The 25,203-nt window shown below is 40.3% G+C and overlaps 1 protein-coding gene and 1 pseudogene across 2 annotated transcripts in view; both read left to right on the forward strand.

Annotated features, from left to right (window-relative positions):
• LOC134215985 (nucleoside diphosphate kinase 7) overlaps positions 1-25,203 on the forward strand; it is a 76,489-nt gene that overhangs the window by 758 nt on the left and 50,528 nt on the right. The gene's annotated exons all lie outside the window — the stretch shown is intronic.
• Positions 3,950-5,150, forward strand: LOC134215982 (mitochondrial import receptor subunit TOM20 homolog; annotated as a pseudogene).

A 25,203-nucleotide genomic window follows, 5' to 3' on the forward strand; every position in this document is an offset into this window, starting at 1 on the left:
CTTTTTTGCCTAAGCAGGCCCTTAATGATATGTATAAGAAAAAACTTATACATCGCATTAGTCACATATATTCCGAAACTTATACTTTTCATTAACTTAACTGCCTTTTGATATGGGATCATTCATTAGGTGGCATAATGAAGATTATAATTATTTTCGAATGGTTTTTTTGCCAAGGTTATTTTTTTACGTGCATATAGGATATATTCTATTTAAACTGTAATATGTATGTATGTTTTTAGTTGAACGTTGATTATTTATCAATTTTAATTAATTTATCATTCATAATGAGGGACCGAGACAGACTGTTCGTGCAACATGTTTACGGTACTAGCACAGAGAACAGACGTTGAAGCTGAACTCGCTATGTTGTGATAACTTTTTACTGTTCATTTTGAATAACTTTGGAATGTCGACGTTATCCCGTGCATAATCAGCGCTAGCGTCATCAGAAAATGCCACTGTGCGCTAGTGTCGTTATGCATGCAAGAGCATACCAGCGCCATCGTGTTGTCAAAATGAGATTGTGAGTTGCAATGTCGACGTCGGTGGCGTTGAGGTTCGGTGTGTTTGTTTACACATGTTTTGCAAGAAAATTTGTTCGAGCCTCCATGTCTGTTCTCTGTGGTACTAGTCACTTAGTGGCGACACGTGGCGATACCGGCGTGTCTGTTTTGCTAAACCTGCTACTGCTACTCTATGTTATGAAAGTTTCATAATTTTCACCATGAGCTCTTCCGAATGGAAGCTGGAAATCGAAAATGGAAAAATCAGATATTTCGTAAATTTATAGAAAATTAGGGTGTTTTAGAAAAAAGTAGTGATTGCGAATAGTGAGATGAAAAGATTATCTGATTATTGCACTGATAGTTTTATAGTGATGAAATTTCGATTTTACTACAATAAATATAAATAAACGCCATTTCTTGCATTAAACGTTTTGACATTTTGACATACATTGTTCACGGGTGATCAAACAAACTCAGTGGCTGCCCCATATAAAAATCCAAGATGGCTGAACCATGAAATTGGCATACTGCTAACCCTATTTGTATTCACCTTGAGTTGAGTTGTTTTGAGTTGTTTGAACTTCATTTTGGGTAGATGAGTTTAACCGTGTGGGGGTGGCGTTTTTCGCGTTTGGCATTATTAATTTTCAGCACCAGATGGCGGTGGGATACAATTAGTACATTTACATTTTAAATACTGGTGCTACCTGGTGGCGAAAGTTATCAGAATCAAATACAGTGGCTGGTTTCCCACCAGCCGCTGCCAGCACCAGGCGCTAACGTATATGTGAAAAATAGCCAGCATGAGTTAACCATCCGAAGTTTGTATGGCGAAAGGCATCTAACGCGGGTTTTCTCAACAGTTGTAACTTCCAACGAAAAACTATTCGGTACCAGTTATGTAGGAAGGTGTCCGCTACTACGCCTACCAAATATTTTTTCGATTAAAGTGCTCATTTTCGAGATATTAAACATTAGATGCTTTTCGCCATACTAATTTCCAAAAGTTAACTCCTAGTGTGCCGCTGTAAGCACGCTCAAAGCAGGCGATTCATTGATCATTAATGGATCGGCTTTCTAGTATCAAATATTGTCGGCGTAGCACCATTATTGGCAGTGGCTGATTTTCTACTCGCTGCTTCCACATCCATGCGCTATCGTATATGCGCAAAAAGCCAGCATGAGTTAACCGCCAGAAATTTGTATGGCGAAAGACATCTAACGCGGGTTTTCTCTAAATGAATCGCCTGCTTTGAGCGTGCTTACAGCGGCACACTAGGAGTTAACTTTCTGAAATCACTATGGCGAAAGGCATCTAAGGTTCGATTTCTCAAAATTAAGCATTTTCATCAAAAAAATATTTGGTAGGCATGGTAGCGGACACCTTCCTACATAATCGGTACCAAATAGTTTTTCATGAAAAGTTTCTTATTTTGAGAAAACTCGCGTTAGATGACTTTCGCCATACAAATTTCTGGCGGTTAACTCTTGCTGGCTATTTTGCGCATATACTATAGCGCCTGGATGTGACAGCGGCGGGTAGAAAACCAGCCACTGCCAATAATTCATTAGGATCTTTTCATGAAAAACTATTTGGTGCCGGTTATGTAGGAAGGTGTCCGCTATTACGCCTACCAAATATTTTTTCGATGAAGGGGCTTAATTTTGAGAAATCGAACCTTAGATGCCTTTCGCCATACTGATTTCAGAAAGTTAACTCCTAGTGTGCCGCTATAATGAATCGACTGCTTTGAGCGTGCTTACAGCGGCACACTAGGAGTTAACTTTCTGAAATCAGTATGGCGAAAGGCATCTAAGGTTCGATTTCTCAAAATTAAGCACTTTAATCGAAAAAATATTTGGTAGGCGTAGTAGCGGACACCATCCCTCATAACCGGTACCAAATAGTTTTTCATGAAAAGTTCCTAATTTTGAGAAAACCAGCGTTAGATGTCTTTCGCCATACAAATTTCTGGCGGTTAACTCATGCTGGCTATTTTGCGCATATACTATACTGCCGTGAATCGCATATCTGTCCCATCTTTGCTGGGTTTCCTATTCATATGGGACAAATATGCGATTCACGGCAGTATAGCGCCTGGATGTGGCTGCGGCGAGTAGAAAATCAGCCACTGCCAATAATTCATTACGCTCAAAGCAGGCGATTCGTTTAGAATAATGGCGTTTTTTCAATGGTAGTAAACTCGAAATTTCATCACAGTGCAAACTGTCTAAGCAGGAGATAATCTTTTCACCTCATACTTCATTCCTTATCAGCACACGTAAAAAATTTAATGTTGTTTTTTGCCAAAGCAGGCGTATATATGTATAAGAAAAAAACTTATACATCGCATTAGTCACATACATTCCGAAACTTATACTTTTCATTAGTTTATGAATGTTATTAGCTTTTTGATATGGGATCATTCATTAGGTAGCATAATGAAGAGTATAAGTATTTTCGAATGGTTTTTTGCCAAAACATACGTGTACTTTTGACGTAGGACTACGTCTGTGTTTTCTATATTGGGGTACACTTTACGATTGCGAAAATCGGGGACCGTCACGAAAATATGATAGACTTTAAATTTTAATATCTAAGCCGTTTCTCGATGGATTTTCATTTTTTTTTTGGACCATTCGATCAAGGATGAGTCAACGCTTCTTTGTATTTATTTGTAAATACTGATTTACAACTATTTATTATCGATAATTGATGAAAAGTTTAGAAATAGGTAAACTAATCAATCACGTTCATGCATCACTAGCACAGACATCAAAAATCAATCACTTGCGGATTTGGATCTAATCCTCAGTTTGAACAAGGTTTCACGCAGAGCAAACGCATCAAAGCGATCGCAGCGGAGCGAACACAGCATCACGGAGGCGCTAATAACATTTTCAAAGGAAATCAATCGCATTGGTGGTGGTCCTCGATGTGTTGCTGCAGATCATTCAACCTCAACGAACCAGAATTTCATATGAAGAAAAGGTTGACCATAAAAATAGCACTGTGGCGACAGGAACTAATAACCGGGACCAGACACTCGGGATTTTCCCGTGTTGCGTTCAAGTTTCAATCGGTGTGTAGGAGTCCTAGGTATACAACTGAAAAGACACTAACCAGATGCTGTCAGTCATCATTTTCCGCATGATTATTTTTCCGTGCACGCATAACTGACAGCATCGATGTTTTGTTTTTGTTTTTTTGTCTGCTCTGATCATAAATAAGTTCTGTTAAAATGAATCGCCTGCTTTGAGCGTAATTACAGCGGCACACTAGGAGTTAACTTTCTGAAATCAGTATGGCGAAAAGCATCTAAGGTTCGATTTCTCAAAATTAAGCACTGTCATCAAAAAAATATTTGGTATGCATGGTAGCGGACACCTTCCTACATAATCGGTACCAAATAGTTTTTCATGAAAAGTTTCTTATTTTGAGAAAACCCGCGTTAGATGACTTTCGCCATACAAATTTCTGGCGTTTAACTCTTGCTGGCTATTTTGCGCATATACTATAGCGCCTGGATGTGACAGCGGCGGGTAGAAAATCAGCCACTGCCAATAATTCATTATAAAGTGAGATGAACTTGATGGTTCTTAGTTCCTGCTAGTGCCACCGTGAAACTCGGGTCCGGAATCGTTGAGATGGAGATTAGTAAAACTACTATCGGGATTGCAGCCGACGTGGCCGGAACGCTGTTCCTGGGCTACTGCATCTACTTCAATCACAAGCGCCGCAAAGATCCGGACTTCAAAAAGAAGCTGCGCGGGAGGAGGTCAGAAGTTCATTTCGTGGACAAAAGCAGGAAAATTTCTTCGCTTTTCGACCTCTCTCTCGTTCGGAATTAACGTGCTAGTGCCACCGTGAAGCTCGGGTCCGGAATCGTTGAGATGGAGATTACTAAAACTACCATCGGGATTGCAGCCGGCGTGGCCGGAACGCTGTTCCTGAGCTACTGCATCTACTTCGATCACAAGCGCCGCAAAGATCCGGACTTCAAAAGAAGCTGCGAGAGAGGAGGAAAGCGACGAAGGCTGTTTCGGCTGCTGGAGGGCCACGGACGACGATGCCCAACATGGCAGACCATGAAGAAGTGCAAGATTTTTCCTCCAGGAAATTCAGACGGGCGAGGCCCTCATCTCTTCCGGTGACATCGAGAACGGTGTCGAGCATCTGGCTAACGCAGTGATCGGCTGCGGCCAACCGGCACAGCTTCTCCAAGTCCTCCAACAGACCTTGCCATCCCAAGTGTTCACACTACTGATCAATCGTATGCGTCAGTAAGGCGGCGGACAGGGCGGAAGCGATAGCGAGAGGGCCAGATTGCAAGAAATGAACGACGATCTGGAATAGCTTGGAGTGTTATAGAATTCATAATAGTAGCAACAGACGGAGACTGGAGATACCAAATACAAACAGAGAAATCCTAGAGTACAGCTTCGTCTGCGGTTATCGCCCACGCAGTTTGATGTATCGAATCACACAATAATTATAGAAAGAAGTAAACTAAATCCTACATATGTTACAAGAAGCTTCTCGAAAGAAAGACACTGTTCAGCTGTCCGTGAATTATTTTTTTGCACCGCGTTCAAGTTTTGGCATGACAAGCGGAATCACTATCCCGTAATCCACATTGTTCGAACTAAAGTGTACTAGGTATGAATGAACATATAAATATTCATATTTAAGTAGAAATCCATCTGAATTGGTCTATAGAATTGAACTGACTTATTTCTTTATAATTTTCAATTTCTTTTCGGGATTCCGAAGAGAATGCTTTCGGGAATTATTTTCGAAATCCGAAGGGAATCCTTCTGGAGTCCCGCAGCGAATTATTTCGGAATCACGCAGCAAATCCGTCTGGAGATTCTGCTAAAAATCCTTCCGAGATTCGGGAGGAAATCCTGCGGAGATTCTGCAGTCCATCCTTCCGAGATTCTGCAGGGAATCCTTCAGAGATTCTGCGCGGAATATTTCCTATTTTGCCTATCTATCCTTCCTGGCTTATCCAGGGAATCCTTCCGAGATCCTGGTAAGTTATTTGGTTGATTGGTTGCTTGACTGATTGATTGATTGGTTGGTCGGCTGATTAGTTGATTAGTTGTTTTGTTGGATGCTTGAATGGTTGATTGGTTGGTTGCTTATTTGGTTGATTAGCTTGTTTTGTTGATTTGGTTGATTAGTTTGTTGTTTGATTGGTAGCTTGCTTGATTGGTTGGTTGCTGGATTAGTTAATTGATTGATGGTTGGTTACTTATTTGGTTGATTGGTTGCTTTACTTGATTGATTGGTTGTGGTTATTTAGTTGATTGGTTGCTTGATTGGTTGGTCGTCAACTTAATTGATAAGTTGTTTAGTTGATTGGTTAATTAGTTGGTTGGTTGCTTGATTGGTTGGTTGGTTGCTCAATTAGTTGGTTGGTTGCTTGATTGCTTGGTTGATTATTTGGTTGATTGCTGCTTGATTTGTTAGTTGGTAGTATGGTTGATTGGTTGGTTGCTTGACAGGTTGATTTGTTGGTTGGTTGCTTGATTGCTTGGTAGATGGTAGCTTGTTTGACTGGTTGGTTACTTGATTGGTCGGTTGATTATTTGGTTGGCTGCTGCTTGATTTGTTAGTTGGTAGTATGGTATGATTGATTGGTTGGTTGCTTGACAGGTTGATTGATTGGTTAGTAGGCTGGTTAGTTGATTAGTTGTTTTGTTGGCTGCTTGGTAAGTTAATTGCTGGATTGGTTGGTTATTTAGTTGATTGGTTGTTTGATTGGTGATTGGTTGGTTGCTTGATTGGTTGATTAGCTGGTTGGTTGTTTGATTGCTTGGTTGATTAGTAGCTTGCTTGAATTGTTGGTTGGTTGCTTGACTGGTTGATTGGTTGGTTGCTTGATTGGTTAGTCGGCTGGTTAGTTGATTAGTTGTTTTGTTGGATACTTGAATGGTTGATTGGTTGGTTGCTTTATTTGGTTGATTAGCTTGTTAATTGATTGGTTGATTAGTTTGTTGTTTGATTGGTATCTTGCTTGATTGGTTGGTTGCTGGATTAGTTAATTGATTGATGGTTGGTTACTTATTTGGTTGATTGGTTGCTTTACTTGATTGATTGGTTGTGGTTATTTAGTTGATTGGTTGGTCGTCTCGTTAATTGATAAGTTGTTTAGTTGATTGGTTGCTTGATTGGTTGTTTGGTTGCTTGATTGGTTGGTTGGTTGGTTGCTTAATTAGTTGGTTGGTTGCTTGATTGCTTGGTTGATTATTTGGTTGATTGCTGCTTGATTTGTTAGTTGGTAGTATGGTTGATTGGTTGGTTGCTTGACAGGTTGATTGATTGGTTAGTAAATTAGTTGTTTTGTTGGCTGCTTGGTAAGTTGATTGCTGGATTGGTTATTTGGTTGATTGGTTGCTTGATTGGTGATTGGTTGGTTGCTTGATTGGTTGATTAGCTGGTTGGTTGTTTGATTGCTTGGTTGATTGGTAGCTTGCTTGAATTGTTGGTTGCTTGATTGTTGGTTGGTTGCTTGACTGGTTGATTGGTTGGTTGCTTGATTGGTTAGTCGGCTGGTTAGTTGATTAGTTGTTTTGTTGGCTGCTTGGTTGATTGGTTAATAAGTTGATTGGTAGCTTGCTTAAATGGTTGGTTGTTTGATTAGTTAGTTGATTGATTCGTTGGTTATTCGGTTAGTTGGTTGCTGCTCGATTTGTTAGTTGGAAGAATGGTTGATTGGTTGGTTGCTTTTTTTTATTGATTCCTTGATTGGTTGGTAATTTGGTTGATTGGTTGCTTGACTGGTTGATGGATTGTTTGGTCGGCTCGTTAGTTCATATGTTGTTTTGTTGGTTGCTTGATTGGTTGAATGATTGCTTGGATGATTGGTAGCTTGCTTTAAAGGTTGATTATTTGATTGATTGATGCTTGATTCGTTAGTTGGTAGAATGGTTGATTGGTTGGTTGATTGCTTGATTGGTTATTAATTTGGTTGACTGGTTGCTTGACTAGTTGATTCATTGGTTGCTTGATTGGTTGGTCGGCTGGATAGTTGACATGTTGTTTTGTTGGTTGCTTGGTGGTTGATTAGTTAGTTGGTTGGTTAGTTGTTTGATTGCTTGGTGGATTGGTAGCTTACTTGATTGGTTGGTTGCTGCTTGATTTGTTAGTTGGTAGTATGGTTGATTGGTTGGTTGCTTGATTGTTGGTTGGTTACTTCATTGTTGGTTGGTTGGTTGACTGGTTGATTGGTTGGTTGCTTGTTGGTTAGTTGATTGGTTGTTTTGTTGGTTGCTTGGTTGATTGGTTAATAAGTTGATTGCTAGATTGCTTGATTGGTTAGTTGATTGATTGGTTAGTTGATTGATTGGTTAGTTGATTGATTGGTTAGTTATTTGGTTGATGGGTTGGTTGGTCGGGGGCAGCAGGGACTTTGTCCAAGGGCTTGACGATCCCTCCCCAGGCCATCTGCGAGTTGTGGCGTCTGCCTAGGATGTGGTGGGGTTTGATAGTAGATCCTGTTTAACCTCTATAAAAAGCTGCGTGTATCCGCAAGTAGGCTCCGCCAAAGCGACCGTGTGCCGCTCAAAGCGCACAAGCCCAAGTCCTGGTGTTAGGTGGGACGCTAAACAGCCCTGACACGACGGCCCTCCGAGTTTTGCGCAGGCTCAATAAGCCGCCTTTAAAAACAACTATTACGAACGACATAGAAGATAATACGACTCGATACAATCGGCAACGACCTAGGCGAAGAATAAAGGATCACGATTGGAAGCTTGGAACATGGAACTGCAAGTCGCTAGGCTTCGCAGGTTGCGACAGGATAATCTACGATGAATTACATCCCCGCAACTTCGACGTCGTAGCGCTGCAGGAAATCTGCTGGACAGGGTTGGTTGGTTGCTGCTTGATTTGTTAGTTGGTAGAATGATTGATTGGTTGGTTGCTTCATTGTTGGTTGATTGATTGATTGTTTGGTAATTTGATTGATTGGTTGCTTTACTGGTTGATTGGCTGGTCGGCTGGTTAGTTGATATGTTGTTTTGTTGGTTGCTTGGTTGGTTGATTAGTTGATTCGTTGCTTGATTGATTGGTAGCTTGCTTGAATGGCTGATAGCTGGATTAGTTGGTTGGTAGCTTAATTGGTTGATGGGTTGCTTTACCGTTTGATTGAATGGTTGGTCGGCTGATTGGTTGATTAGTTGTTTTTTGGTTTCTTGATTGGTTGATTAGTTGATTGATTCATTGGTTGGTTGTTGCTTGATTTGTTAGTTGGTAGAACTGTTGATTAGTTGGTTCGTTGATAGTTGGCTGGTTGCTTCATTGCTTGTTGGTTGCTTGGTTGGTTATTTAGTTGATTGGTTGCTTGATTGGATAATCCAGCAATCAGCCATTCAAGCAAGCTACCAATCAATCAAGCAACGACTCAACTAATCAACCAACCAAGCAACCCACAAAACAACATATCAACTAACCAGCCGACGAGCCAATCAACCAAGCAACCAAATTACCAACCAATCAATCAATCAACCAACAATGAAGCAACCAACCAATCAACCATTATACCGACTAACAAATCAAGCAGCAACCAACCAACCCATCAACCAAATAACTAACCAATCAATCAACTAACCATTCAAGCAAGCTACCAATCAACTTATTAACCAATCAACCAAGCAACCAACCAAACAACTAATCAACTAACCAGCTGACTAACCAATCAACCAGTAAAGCAACCAACCAACAATCAAGCAACCATTAACCAACAATTCAAGCAAGCTACCAATCAACCAAGCAATCAAGCAACCAACCAGCTAATCAACCAATCAAGCAACCAATCAAACAACCAATCAACGAAATAACCAACCAATCAACTAACCAACCAATCTAGCAATCAACTTATTAATCAATCAACCAAGCAGCCAACATAACAACTAATCAACTAACCAGCTTACTAACCAATCAATCAACCTGTTAAGCAACCAACCAATCAACCATACTACCAACTAACAAATCAAGCAGCAATCAACCAAGCAATCAAGCAACCAACCAACCAATCAAGCAACCAACCAACTAATTAACCAATCAACTAAACAACTTACCAATTAACGAAACGACCAACCAATCAAGCAACCAATCAACTAAATAACCACAACCAATCAATCAAGTAAAGCAACCAATCAACCAAATAAGTAACCAGCCACCAATCAATCATCTAATCCAGCAACCAACCAATTAAGCAAGCTACCAATCAACCAACTAACTAATCAACCAATCAACCAACAAGCTAATCAACCAAATAAGCAACCAACCAATCAACCATTCAAACAACCAACAAAACAACTAACCAGCCGACCAACCATTCAATCAACCAGTAAAGCAAACAATCAACCAAATAACCAACCAATTAAGCAACCAATCAACTAATCCAGCAGTCAGCCATTCAGGCAAGCTACCAATCAACCAAGCAATCAAGCAACCAACTAATCATCAACCAAGCAAACATTGAAGCAACCAACAAAACAACATATGAACTAACCAGCCGACCAACCAATCAAGCAACTAATTAATCAACCAGTCAAGCAACCAATCAACCAATCAACCATTCTACCAACTAACAAATCAAGCAGCAACCGATCAACCAAATAACTAACCAATCAATCAACCAACCAATCAAGCAATCTACCAATCAACCAATCAATTATCCAACCTACGAACTAATCAAGCAAGCAACAGTCGAGTCAAGTACGAGACACTGAATACGACCACATAGTTGTGGTCGAAATACGTATCTGCAAAGATATCAAAATAATTGGTGGAATTAAATGGAGAGTCCTAAACTCGTCTTAGACGGTTGAACAAAACAGTATCAACTAACCAGCCGACCAACCAATCAATCAACCAGGCAAGCAACCAATCAATCAAATAACCTGATTGGTTGGTTGGATTGGCAACCAACCAACAATCAATTGATTGATTATTTGTTTTTTTTGGTTTCTTGTTTGGTTGATTAGTTGATTGATTGATTGGTTGGTAGGTTATGCTTGATTTGTTAGTTGGTAGAACTGTTGATTAGTTGGTTCCTTGATAGTTGGCTGGTTGCTTAATTGGTTGGTTGGTTGCTTCATTGTTTGTTGGTTGCTTGGTTGGTTATTTAGTTGATTGGTTGCTTGATTGGCTAATCCAGCAATCAGCCATTCAAGCAAGCTACCAATCAATCAAGCAACGAATCAACTTATCAACCAACCAAGCAACCATTGAAGCAACGAACAAAACAACATATCAACTAACCAGCCGACCAGCCAATCAAGCAACCAAACAATCAACCAGTCAAGCAACCAATCAACCAAATTACCAACCAATCAATCAATCAACCAACAATGAAGCAACCATCCAATCAAACATTCTACCAACTAACAAATCAAGCAGCAACCAACCAACCCATCAACCAAATAACTAATCAATCAAGCAACCTAGCAATCAACTTAATAACCAATCAACCAAGAAACCAACAAAACAACTAATCAACTAACCAGCCGACCAACAATCAATCAACCAGTCAACCAAACAACAATAAAGCAACCAGCCAACTATAAACCATTCAACAATTCTACCAACTAACAAATCAAGCAACCAACCAACTAATCTACCAATCAAGTCATCAACAAATCAACTAATCAACCCATCAAGCAACCGACCAATAATCAACTAACCAACTAATCAACCAATCAACTAATCAATCAACCAATCAAGCACGCAATCAACTGAATAATCAACTAGTCAACGATTCCAGCAGCCAACCAATCAAGCAAGCCAACAATCAACTAATCAAGCAACCAACTAATCAGCCATTCAAGCAACCAACAAAACAACTAATCAACTAACCAGCCGACCAACCAATCAATCAACCAGTCAAACAACCAATCAACCAAATAACCAACCAATCAAGCAACCAACCATTCAACAGTTCTACCAACTAACAAATCAAGCAGCAACCAACCAAATAATCATTCTACTAACCAACAATCAATCAAGCAACCAATCAACTAAATAACCAATCAATCAACCAACAAACAATTAACCAACCAAACAACCAATTAAGCAACCAACCAACTATCAAGGAACTAACTAATCAACAATTCTACCTACTAACAAATCAAGCAACAACTAACCAATCAACTAATCAATCAATCAATCAACTAATCAACCAATCAAGAAACCAACAAAACAACCAATCAACCAACCAGCCGACCAACCATTCAATCAAACGGTTAAAGCAACCCATCAACCAAATAATCAACCAACTAATCTAGCAATCACCCATTCAAGTAAGTTAACAATCAATCAAGCAACGAATCAACTAATCAACCAACCAAGCAACCAACAAAACAACATGTCAACTAACCAGCCGACAAACCAATCAAGCAAGCAATCAACCAACCAATCCATTATTCTACCATCTAACAAATCAAGCAGCAATCAATCAAATAACCAACCATTCAAGCAAACTACCAATCAACCAAGCAATCAAGCAACCCACCATTCAAGCAAGCTACCAATCAACCAAACAATCATTCAACCAACCAACTAATCAACCATTCGAGCAACCATCAAAACAACATATGAACTAACGAGCCGACCAACCAATCAACCAAATTACCAACCAATCAAGTAATCAATAAACAAAAAAGAAACCAACCAATCAACCATTCTTCCAACTAACAAATCAAGCAACAACCAACTAACCAAATAACCAACGAATCAATCAACTAACTAATCAAACAACCAACCATTCAAGCAAGCAACCAATCAACTTATTAACCAATCAACCAAGCAACCAACAAAACAATTAATCAACTAACCATTCAAGCAAGCAACCAATCAAACAGTTAAGCAACCAACCAACAATTAATGCAAGCTACCAATCAACCAAGCAATCAAGCAACCAACCAGCGAATCAACCAATTAAGCAACCAACCATTCTACAAACGTAAAAAATCAAGCAGCAACCCATAAACCAAATTACTAATCAATCAAACGACGACCATCCATTCAAGCATGCTACTAATCAAGCAACCAACCAACTAATCAATCAATCAAGCAACCAACCAATTAGCCATCCAAGCAACCAACAAAACAACTAATCAACTAACCAGCCGACCAACTAATCAAGTAATCAATTAACCAACCAGTCAAGCAACCTATATCAATCAAATAACCAACCAATCAACCAAATAACAAAACAACTAATCAATTAACCAGCCGACCAACAATCAATCAACCAGTCAAGCAACCAACCAACTATCAACCATTCAACAGTTCTACCAACTAACAAAACAAGCAGCTGTAGTATTCAGGAATACGACAGCAGCAACCAACCAATCAATCAATCATTCTACCAATTAACAAATCAAGCAACCAACCAACTAATCTACCAATCAAGCAATCAACAAAACAACTAATCAACCCATCAAGCAAACCGACCAACAATCAACCAACCAACTAATCAAGCAATCAACTAATCAACCAACCAATCAAGCAATCAATCAACTGAATAATTAACTAATCAACCATTCCAGCAAGCTACCAATCAACCAAACAATCAGCCATACGAGCAACCAACAAAACAACTAATCAACTAACCAACCGACCAACCAATCAATCAACCAGTCAAACAACCAATCAACCAAATAACCAACCAATCAAGCAACCAACCATTCAACAGTTCTACCAACTAACAAATCAAGCAGCAACCAACCAATTAATCATTCTACCAACCAACAATCAACCAACCAACCAATCAAGCAATTGTAGCAATCAACTAAATAACCAATCAATCAACCAACAAACAATGAAGCAACCAACAAACAATGAGCAAACAACCAACCAACTAGGTATTAAACTGATCCAAAATTATTTATCAGATCGCTCACTGCAGGTAAACTATTCGAATTCTAAATATTTAGGACTTCTGCTAGATCTTAAATTAACTTTAACTTTTAAAAATCGCATTGAAGGCCTTCAAGCCAAATGTAAGAAATATATTAAGTGATCCACTTATAAACAGAAAGTCAAAACTTTGTCTTAAGAACAAACTTTTGATTTACAAACAAATTTTTAGACCAGCCATGTTGTATGCTGTGCCAATATGGACTAGTTTCTGCAATACCAGAAAGAAGGCACTTCAGAGGATTGTTCCTCCTCGGACCACCACGATTACTAGATGGTCTTCCTTCAGTCCCTCCTCGGTGAGGTTGTGACATGTTCGTTTCAACAATTCTGTCGAAAAATCGCATGGCGGGAATGAGTAGAGCACATCGGTTGCTTCCGTTTCTTTATTGAGTAAGGATATAACGCCGGCCGCTTCTTTCTGCTTCAGGTAGGACACGAGATTACGCAGTGGACGCGTCTGAACGCTGGCATCATCCGACGATGCTACCGATGACGTCGATCCCAGCAGGCCGAGGAAGATTGCGTGCGACGATGACGTCGATATGCGCTTCTGCAGATCTTCCAACTTGGGTTGATCGAGGCGTAGTCGCTGAGTAATACGAAGGTGGTGTTTACCTTCCTCGTCCTTCATCAGGCTGTCCACTATTTCGTGGTCTCCGTCCGTTAGGTGCAACTTGGCGGGGAATAGTGTTCAAAATCAGCGCCCTTACCAGACTGTGGTAGATTTCCGTGCCACTTCTGGTAACGTTCTTGCATTCGATAACATGCCATTCATACAAGAAGACGAATCAGAATCAGCCGGACTGCGTCGCTTCGGTGAACGGGAGCGAGATAGATCTATTGATTTCTGGTTCACGAACGACGGCGTGAATCATATTTGCCATCGACTCCTGATCGACGCCATTCATCATTGTCCCCGTGGTGCGGTGGACCATCACGATAAAAACCGCCACGGAAACCACCACGTCCGCGGAATCCTCCACGGCCGCGGAACGGTCTTCCACTTCCACCATAGCCGTACGATGAATTTTCCTCGTATGATGCACCGCCTTCCGGATATTCGTAGTCGGGGCCGCGACGATACTCACCACCTTCCTCAAAACATCCACTGCTCTTTGAGAACGAAGGTGTTGTTCCGTTATCAGCAAAATCGATACGAAGGATACGAAACGGAACACATCGGTGGCGGGAATGAATTCCAGCAGACGCGTGGTGAATTTATCACAGGCGGAATTTGAAGCTGCCGGTACGAGAACGTTGGCTTTGGGTTGTAGTTTCCAAATTTGTAAAACTGCCTCTACGATAGTTGAAGTTTTTTGGTACCGGGTGGTCCAAATAATATGTACGGAGCAGGGAACGAAGTCCGATTCACGATATTTCGCACAGCAGACAGCTGCTCGTGATTTGTTGCGACATATTTGTTGAACCATTGAAAACTGTAAAACGCACTGTATTGCATCATTTGAGTTCGAACATTTTGTAACAAAACTCACCTCTCGTATATGATCTTCTTTTCCATCGGTGGCTTAGGGGAACAATGTTTTTTCAAAGTCAATTTCCTTCACCAAAGATAGGACATAGTATTCCAGCTGAAATAAGAGCCGACTGCATTCAAACACAATCGTGCAGGTTGGAGACGGTTCAAGAATGGTGTTTACATGAATCAACATGTAATCTGGATTGATCTCATGGATAGTTTCTAGAAAGCTACGGGGTTCGAACTCGCTGGGAATGATCATCCTTACCGTGCAGTCATCATTCAAAAGGGTGGGTGCCGTTTGAAATTGATCGATCTACAAATCGAATATAAAAGCATATAAAAATTAAAAAAAATTGTATTGTAAAAATAGTACGCTTGTTTTTACATACCGACAAACGATAATACTTCTCTGAAATACCGGGCACTAGTCTAGCTTCATCGATTTTGTACTTAGTATATTCCATTTGAATATCAAAGTCCTCTATCTGGTTCAGTACATTTAAATATTCAATATAGTTCCCCTTATTCAAGGCCTCTTCCTTGAATTTAGCCAACTGATCCAGCAGTTGCTTCGCGCCATCAAATTTAGATTTCGTTGAAAAGTCGTGCTTCTACAACTGTTTGATCAACATCGGTACCGGATACTGATTCAACGGCGGACAATGAATCGTTGGTTTCTTCAAAATTAACTGCTCTTTCACGAAATGACTTAACACGGTCACTTGCAGGTGGTAAAGTTCCAATATTTCTGTCTTTGAGTCCGCCAGTCCAACCAATATCAGTCCGTAGCTTCTATCCAGCTCCGAAAGCAGGCAACTGTCGAAGCAAAACTTTGAAACCGTACCCCAATGAAGGCGCATCTCGCTTTCAATCAGCATCTTCATGTGACCGTCTGCCAGGTGGATGTAGGCCCTGCTGCGTCGCAACACCGAATGGGATGACACGTTCCGCACGCACACCAACGTTCTGGCGTAATCGGGACGGTAGTCCAAACGCACGGCGAAACTCGGTTCCTCCAGAATGTAGTCATCAACCTGACGAATGAAACCAAATATGCGCCCGTGTTTCGTCATGTGTTTGGCGAAACGGTCGTCATCTTTGCACTGTAACCAGACTTGGCAGAGCTTCCAAAGCCAGATCCAGGGCTCTCTCATACCCTTCGGTAATATCATCACTCCCAATCGAAGCAGCTCTTAAGCGGCCTCCAGCAACGCCCGCAAAAACCACCACGAAGATGGAAAACATCTCCCATTTGGGCTTCCTGCATCTGGCTGACCTGGATCATCAGTTTGGCTGCCGGATGTTCGACATCCCTGATGGTGCCCGCATAGGAAGTGACGAACTGCTTCTCGATGTGATTGATGATCATTTTGTTCATTCCGAGCGCACCTTACAGGCGAATATGTTCCGGTATACTGCTCCTCTCGGCCTGAATAAGCCTACGGGAAAAAACACTCACGTGAGTCATCGCCATCCGTCCGGAAAAAATAACCAATTTGGACTCGAATCCACCTTCGGATCCAGCAATTTATACTTACACGAGCGCCTTCCTTTAACATGGAAGCAAATCCAAGTGCTTTCGGGACGTGAAGGGCCATTTTCTAATCATGAGCTCCTGCTCAGCTTGCTTTGGGATTCGTCAAAAATTAGTTGCTTGCGCTTCATTGCTAGTCTGGAGGCTTGCATTGTCGGGGTTTGCACGCCTCGCTCGCTGTTTCCCATCTAATTTTGGTTGCTCTTTACATCAACTTTGACGACGCCGATCCTTTTGATAGACTGGAAAACTGGGGTCATCTTCCTATCCGGAGTTCCAGCGGAACCAGATTCACCAGCGGTGGCATTCTTGTTCCGAGTAATCGCACTTAACTCACCCGCCGCTACACGCTTTCTCGTGTTGAAATACGCAGCAACTGTCTACTGAGAAATGTTTGCTATTTAAAATCTAAACATTTAAAAACTAAAACTGCCACACAATTTGAAGGCAAAAGAAATTGATGGAATATGTTGATGGACAGAAAACAGAAAAAAACGTAAATAAAACGTATTTTGGATTGAGGTTAAAGTTCTGTCAAAACTCACAGCAAAAAAGTCTACACTTACCAAAACACTTTCAAATAAATTTACCGAAAAGTGAGTAAAATACACTAGCGCCTCTGGCGGTGCTGGTCTCGTGAGCTCATCTGGGGTTGCATGAATTTTTAATCGGTTCTTCGGGACAATCACGTCCCGGTTATTAGTTCCTGGTGGCGATCCCGCACCGCCAGTGCCGATGCTGAAAATTTATTACAAATTGTGGTGTCAGTTAGTTGGAAAGGAACATTGGGAAAAAAATTGATTCTTCTCAGGACCAACATTTTATGAAAAGAAAGAGTTAATTGCGAAAAAAGACTGTTTCGGTGGCATCGGGTTTGGCGTGGTAGTTTGGTTGCTGTTAGTGATTCCATCCATTAAAATTCACTACATCATCTCCTCCGACGCGCCATCAAATTTGCTATTTACGATTGAGTTTTGCACTTTGAAGAAAGTTTATTTCGGATCAACCTTCTTTTGTATAAAATGGTGCCTTTTGTATAAAATCAATGAAGACGCCACCTCAGTGGAAACTTTCTACAGCAACCACCCATCGGTGAACGTCGCTCGGACAGACAGATGCCGAAAGATAATGTTTTGTAGTATGGAGAAACTTCGTCTTGAGTCAAATTTCTGTTGTCATTCCTCGCAACAATACGCATCTTAGATAAACAACATCTCATAACAAAATTCAGAATCTTGCGAGAAAATTTCATAAGATTCTTAAAATTTGTCATCCTCCGAACGGTCCGTTGTCTGCGGAGTCCCGATCAAAATGGCTCACGCGCGTCGATAACCAGCTTTCTTATATCTAATGAAGTAATTTCATTAGCCCCGCCCCTTCATTAATCGTTATGAGTGCACATTATATTTACACCTATACCAGACCACAAAGGGGTGGAGCTAACGGGCTTAATTTATTGAATACAAGAAAGCTGCTTTCTAGCGCGCGCGAGCCATTTTGATAGGGATTTCGCAGAGAGCGGTTAAATAAGATTTTACGCAGAGCCGACGCAGCGGAGCGAACACAGCAGCACGAAGGCGCTCTGATAGTATTTTCAAAGGAAAATCATCGAATTGGTGGTGGAAGTCTGCGTTGTTGGTCGTCATTCAACCTCAACAAACCAGCATTTTATGTGAAGAAAGAGTTGATTACAAAAATGACGTCTGTTTCGATCCCGTGCGATGCAGTGGCGATGCTGAAAATTTATTCCAAACTAGTTGACCCGGCAGACGTTGTCCTGCATAGTAGGCGTTGATGCGTGTTGTGCTACCAAAGGGCAACTTTCTGTCGTCGCCAAACGATGGTAACCCGAAAAAAATCGATATCATTTCTAATGACTAACGAAACAAAACCAAAGAATCTTGGCAGAAAATTTCACTTTCCGTCGACGACGGCCAAATCGATGAAGACGCCACCTTAGTGAAAAATGTCGTTTAGCTGCCTTAGTTTTTCGAATGGCGCATTATTAAGAACAACAAATCTTTCCAAAATCGTCATTGTCGTTTAAACAGCCGAACAGTCTGTTTGTCTGGGTAAACAATTTTCCTAGCGGTCAAAACCTCTTCTTGGATAAATAGTTTAAGTCCTGAAAAGGACTGTTTGTAATTTATTCTTGAAGTCCTGCTCACGTTGCCACCAGCGCTATAGAAAACGATGCATCTACGCTTCCATCGCGGGCGGAAGTCGAACGTTGCAAATTAATATATTTGTGTTTTGTTTCGCGCCACCTCCGATTCTGCGTATTTTTTTCCTTTCGTCCGGACATTTGTGAGCATAATGTCTTCTAGGATTCTGATGATATCCACTGAAAGATAGTACCTTCAGTAGCGATGCGGCCGATGAGTCGTTCCTTTTCCACGGCTGGTTCATCCAACTGGGAGCTACCTTCAGTTTCTTGATTCGGTTGACCTCCGAGCAGTTTGCACAATGCTAATAAATTTACACAAATTATGATGAAAAATACCCTCCATTTCGTATAGCCACAGAGAACAGACGTTGAAGCTGAACTCGCTATGTTGTGATAACTTTTTACTGTTCATTTTGAATAACTTTGGAATGTCGACGTTATCCCGTGCATAATCAGCGCTAGCGTCATCAGAAAATGCCACTGTGCGCTAGTGTCGTTATGCATGCAAGAGCATACCAGCGCCATCGTGTTGTCAAAATGAGATTGTGAGTTGCAATGTCGACGTCGGTGGCGTTGAGGTTCGGTGTGTTTGTTTACACATGTTTTGCAAGAAAATTTGTTCGAGCCTCCATGTCTGTTCTCTGTGGTATAGCTACGTAGTCATACGTCACCTTTGCGTACAACCCGATTGGGCTGCACCTTTGAGTTTTTTCTTAAACACCACCATTTTCCTGTATCCACTGTATCTGATTCTTTGGAGGGGGTGGGAGCGTTACGTAAAAAACACCACTGGGTGGCATTATTAATTTTCAGCACCAGATGGCGGTGGGATACAATTAGTACATTTACATTTTAAATACTGGTGCTACCTGGTGGCGAAAGTTATAATCAATGTTATAACACAGACAAACAGACGTAACACTAGAGAAATTTCCATCGACCAATTTGAATTTGATCGATTGCGCGTTTCACAACTAGAGGCGCTAGCGTCGTATTCCTTCGAGTTTGACATTTCACTCCAGCGCCTTCTGGTGACAATGTCATACGAAACATTGTTTCGAGCAACATGCTCGCAAGAGTGTGGTAGAGGAGTTGGGCGATAGATTTTTCTGAAAAATGTTTCAACTGTTACGTCTGTTTGTCTGTGGTTATAATGTTGGTCAAAATGTTGGCTTTGTTGGTCAAAATTTATCAAATATTGTCGGCGTAGCACCAATAAGGTACCAGTCAAAACGATTAATGCAAGAGATACCACAGAGAACAGACATGGAGGCTCGAACAAAATTTCTTGCAGAACATGTGTAAACAAACACACCGAACCTCAACGCCACCGACGTCGACATTGCAACTCACAATCTCATTTTCACAACACGATGGCGCTGGTATGCTTTTGCATGCATAACGACACTAGCGCACAGTGGCATTTTGACGTAAACTACGTCTAAGGGGAAGACTCGGATACAGGGTGACAAATGAAAATTTCCAAATTCGAGACCGTCACGAAATCATGTAAAATTTTGAACTTTAATAGCGCCTTCATCTTCCGATGGATTTTTGAGATTTATATATCAATCGACTCGAAAATTCTCTACCAATTTGTCAATAAGGCAAAGACAAAGGTGCTGTTTGAACGAGATGGCGCCACAACATTTAAAGTAAAATGAATTTCCTTGTATGGGCAAATCATCCGTTCTCATTAACTACGCATCGCATCAATATGAAACCTAGGTCAAAAAGCAACAAATAATTTTTAGATTTTTTGTTCCCACGACTTGTTTTACAGTTCTAAACAATAAAAGAGATTTCATTGTATCTCCATACTAAATTCTAGCTGTATACTTTCAATTTCTTCAAGACTGTTCTCCACCTCGTGTGTGTGGAAAGAACATTGAAAGCTTACGATATCGAACAGCAGATGTCACTAGCTTATATGCAATATTACATTGATACAAACACACAGCAACACCACCTGTCGCCTGATAATGGAAATATTGCAATTATACCATCAGGTGTAGTGGCTGTTGTTAAAATATTTGTATTAATGTAATATTGCATATACACTACCGACATCTGCTGTTCGATATCGTAAGCTTTCAATGTTCCTTCCACACACACGAGGTGGAGAACAGTCTTGAAGAAATAGGAGGTCGTCAGTTGCATTCTAGTAAAAATTCCGCTTGAGGCCCTTTCAACATTTTTCAACAACAGCCACTACACCTGATGGTATAATTGCAATATTTCCATTATCAGGCGACAGGTGGTGTTGCTGCGTGTTTATATCAATGTAATATTGCATATACACTAGTGACATCTGCTGTTCGATATCGTAAGCTTTCAATGTTCCTTCCACACACACGAGGTGGAGAACAGTCCTGAAGAAATTGAAAGTATACAGCCAGAATTTAGTATGGAGGTACAATGAAATCTCTTTTATTGTTTAGAACTGTAAAACAAGTCGTGGGTACAAAAAATCTAAAAATTATTTGTTGCTTTTTGACCTAGCTTTCATATTGATGCGATGCGTAGTTGATGAGAACGGATGATTTGTCCATACAAGGAAATTCATTTTACTTTAAATGTTGTGGCGCCATCTCGTTCAAACAGCACCTTTGTCTTTGCCTTATTGAAAGTATACAGCTAGAATTTAGTATGGAAGTACAATGAAATCTCTTTTATTGTTTAGAACTGCAAAACAAGTCGTGGGTACAAAAAATCTAAAAATTATTTGTTGTTTTTTGACCTAGCTTTCATATTGATGCGATGCGTAGTTGATGAGAACGGATGATTTGTCCATACAAGGAAATTCATTTTACTTTAAATGTTGTGGCGCCATCTCGTTCAAACAGCACCTTTGTCTTTGCCCTATTATATTGAACCTTTGGGTTATGAACGTGAAAATAGGGTATCGGATCATTTTGGCAGCACCCTCTTTTCTTGTCCGCAAGAGTCTCGTTTCGACCGTCGCCGTTCAGTGCGGTAGAATAATGGAGCCGGACCAGTGACCGCGGTTGAAACAAATGTAACAAAAATGCGTAATGTAGTGCATGGTGTGTAAAAAGTGATGCAGATAGGGGCATGTTTGTGCAGGCATGAGACGATCAATGAATTATTGGCAGTGGCTGATTTTCTACTCGCCGCTGTTACATCCAGGCGCTATAGTATATGCGCAAAATAGCCAGCATGAGTTAACCACCAGAAATTTGTATGGCGAAAGACATCTAACGTGGATTTTCTCAAAACTAGGAACTTTTCATGAAAAACTATTTGGTACCGGTTATGTGGGAAGGTGTCTGCTACTACGCCTACCAAATATTTTTTCGATGAAGGTGCTTAATTTAGAGAAATCGAGCCTTAGATGCCTTTCGCCATACTGATTTCAGAAAGTTAACTCCAAGTGTGCCGCTGTAAGCACGCTCAAAGCAGGCGATTCATTGTTATCAATCCCAATGCCCTTGCTAGTAATGCAATCATCGCAATGTAATTGCACAAACATGTTTATATTAGAAAAGGACTTTGGAAAAATGTTGAGCATTTTTTTTTGCAAACTAAAAACTAATAAGGCCGTTACACATATTTATTAAAAATTATGGTCTACGCAAGGTCAAGGTCTACTGGTCTCCGCAAAGTCAAGGGGGAGGGGGTAATCTTCTTCTTCTTCTACTGAATCGAGCGGCGTAAAAATTTGAATGCAGAGGTTTTTGGGCCGGGGAAGATTCTTAAGATTGTTCGAGACCCCTCTCCTCTTTGAAACCTGGCTCCTATACAAATGAAACAATAATTTCATCACAACTCGAGATCAAGCAAATGGAACCAAATCTGGCGTGTGAAGGTTTTGGAAGGAAAGATATGTTTCTGTGATGGTTTGCAACGCCTCCCCCTCCTGGAAAGGAGGGCTCCCATACAAATGAACCAAAAATTTCTGCATACCTCGAGAACTACACGCAAAAAAAAAGCGTTCCCGAATTCGTGAACCAGTAAAAATACACCGTGATTTAATTCATGGATTCGGGAACACCAGTCACGTTTTCCAGAACGTTCCAGAAAACTTGACTGTATTCCCGAATCCGTGACTGTTGTTCACGAAAAAATACACCATGAACTCGTTAGTTCACGAATTCATGAACGCTTTTTTTGCGTGTAATCAGAGAATAAATCAATTTTAGACGAAACAAAGTTCGTCGGGTCTGCTAGTAAAAAATAAATAATAAAATGGAAAAAAAACTCGGATTTGGTAAAGAATGTTTTGAAAGTTCTCAAAATTTACCGGAATTTTTTTTGTTGCCCCTCAAATTGTTATTTTTGAGCAAAACAATCCGAAGGGGACGGGAATATTTAAAAAAAATATTTATATCGGCCTAATAATATTTTGTCCAATTAAATGCGCGCCTGAATCAGAAGGATTTACCTTTGATTCAGGAAGTGTGACTGCACTTAAGATATTTTTATAATACGTGGGTGCAATCATGTGGTACTTATTGCACACGACAAAAGCTCAAAGAACGCATACGTTCTTGAAGCGGGCAATATGAGTTACAATAGAGCTATCACCTTCTTGGTCCCTGATTCATAAGCCTTGCAATGATGTTAATAAAATGGTTGCACGAATATTTTATCCATTTTATCCATAGTGACACTCAGTGTTGGTAGAATCATACTCAAATCTGAATCATCGAGGTTTCATGCACGAGCTAACTAGCCTGCGATTCTGTAGGGGGAGCATCGCATCGCTTCGCTCACTCACCACAAAATGATTTCTCGCGTCAAAACGCAATCGAGGCGTATGTTTTGTTTATATATTCAATTAATAGCCATTGTTTTAGACGAAAAACAGTTAATTCAATGCATTCAACAATGAAGAACACATAAATATCATGCAATGATGCAAATTGCAATTCGAATTATGAGCAAATCTCTGGGCCATGATTCTGGTGGGATTTGACTCACGCATGGTTTGAATCGCCGATGAGATTTGAGATTTTGAGATTTTACCAACACTGGTGACACTGCTGTTTTCATAGTAAATTTTTTTAATAATGAGGGACCGACTGTTTACTTCGATGACATTTACTTCCAGGGTGCAGCAGCCGTAAAAAGTGTAGACAACAACCTTTCGTGCACCATGTTTACGGTACTCGTCACTGAGTGGCGATACCGGCGTTTCTATCTGTTTTGTTAAACCTGTTACTCTATGTTCTGAGATTTTCATATTTTTTACCATGAGCTCATGGAAGAATGGTAGTTGGAAATCGATAAAATGTATGGGAAAATCAAGTATTTTGCAAATTTATGGAAAATGGTGGTGTTTTAGAAGAAAGTAGTGATAAGGAATGAAGTATGAGGTGAAAAGATTATCTCCTGCACTTAGTTTGCACTGATTAGTAGTCTAATAGAGATGAAATTTCGATTTTACTACCATTGGAAAAACGCCATCTCTTGCATTAATCGTTTTGACTGGTACCTTATTGTCGTATCTAATAATTTTCATATCTTAAGATACGCTAGTTTTGTTCGATACCAGTGACATAAGTAATCAACTGAATTTTCTAAAAATATTCATGCATGACCGCACTACAATCCTCAATTAACAAAACTGCCTTACGTAGTTTACGTTGGGCGGTTGTGTCTTGTACATAACCCTTCTGATTTTTTGATGACGCTATGCACGGGATAACGTCGACATTCCAAAGTTATTCAGAATGAACAGTTAAAAGTTATCACAACATAGCGAGTTCAGCTTCAACGTCTGTTCTCTGTGCTCATACTTCATTCCTTATCACCACACGAAAAAAATTTAATGTTGTTTTTTGCCAAAGCAGGCAGAAAAAAACTTATACATCGCATTAGTCACATACACTGAAAACCAAAACTACCCAAAAGTGGGTTGTTTGCACTCAAAACCGTAGTTTGGGCCAATAACCCAAATTTGAGTAAAATGACTTTTCTGGCACTAGGTAGTTTGCCTTTAATCCCATGCAAACAATTTACCCAAAGCTGAGTTTAATTTATCCAAAGCGGACCTTGATCAACCCAAAATAGAGAATACTAGTTTATTTGTGGACGCAGTAGCGCCCATGGCAAGTGTTTTTTTTTCAGTTTTTTTTTCAAAAAATCAAAATTTTTAACTTCTGTTGTCTGTGATTTTGTTTTCATCAAATGCTGTGTCTGGTTGTCTAAGGTTGTCACTGGTTTTGTTTTCTGCATCTGATAGTGAAAAAGAATAAGGGACCGACTGTTTACTTTGATGACATTTTCTTCCAGGGTGCAGCAGCCGTAAAAAGTGTAGACAACAACCTTCCGTGCATCATGTTTACGGTACTCGTCACTGAGTGGCGATACCGGCGTTTCTATCTGTGTTGTTAAGCCTTCTACTCTATGTTCTGAGATTTTCACATTTTCCACCATGAGCTCATGGAAGAATGGTAGTTATTGGAAATCGATAAAATGTATGGGAAAATCAAGTATTTTGCAAATTTACACACTTAAAATAAATCGCCGAATTCGGTAAAATTTTACCGAAATCTCAACAGCAGAACTGTTCGGTAAATAATTTAACTGATTTTCGGTGATTTTGACAGT

The sequence above is a fragment of the Armigeres subalbatus genome, chromosome 2 (assembly GCF_024139115.2).
Source record: "Armigeres subalbatus isolate Guangzhou_Male chromosome 2, GZ_Asu_2, whole genome shotgun sequence".
NCBI classification, from domain to species: Eukaryota; Metazoa; Arthropoda; class Insecta; order Diptera; family Culicidae; genus Armigeres; species Armigeres subalbatus.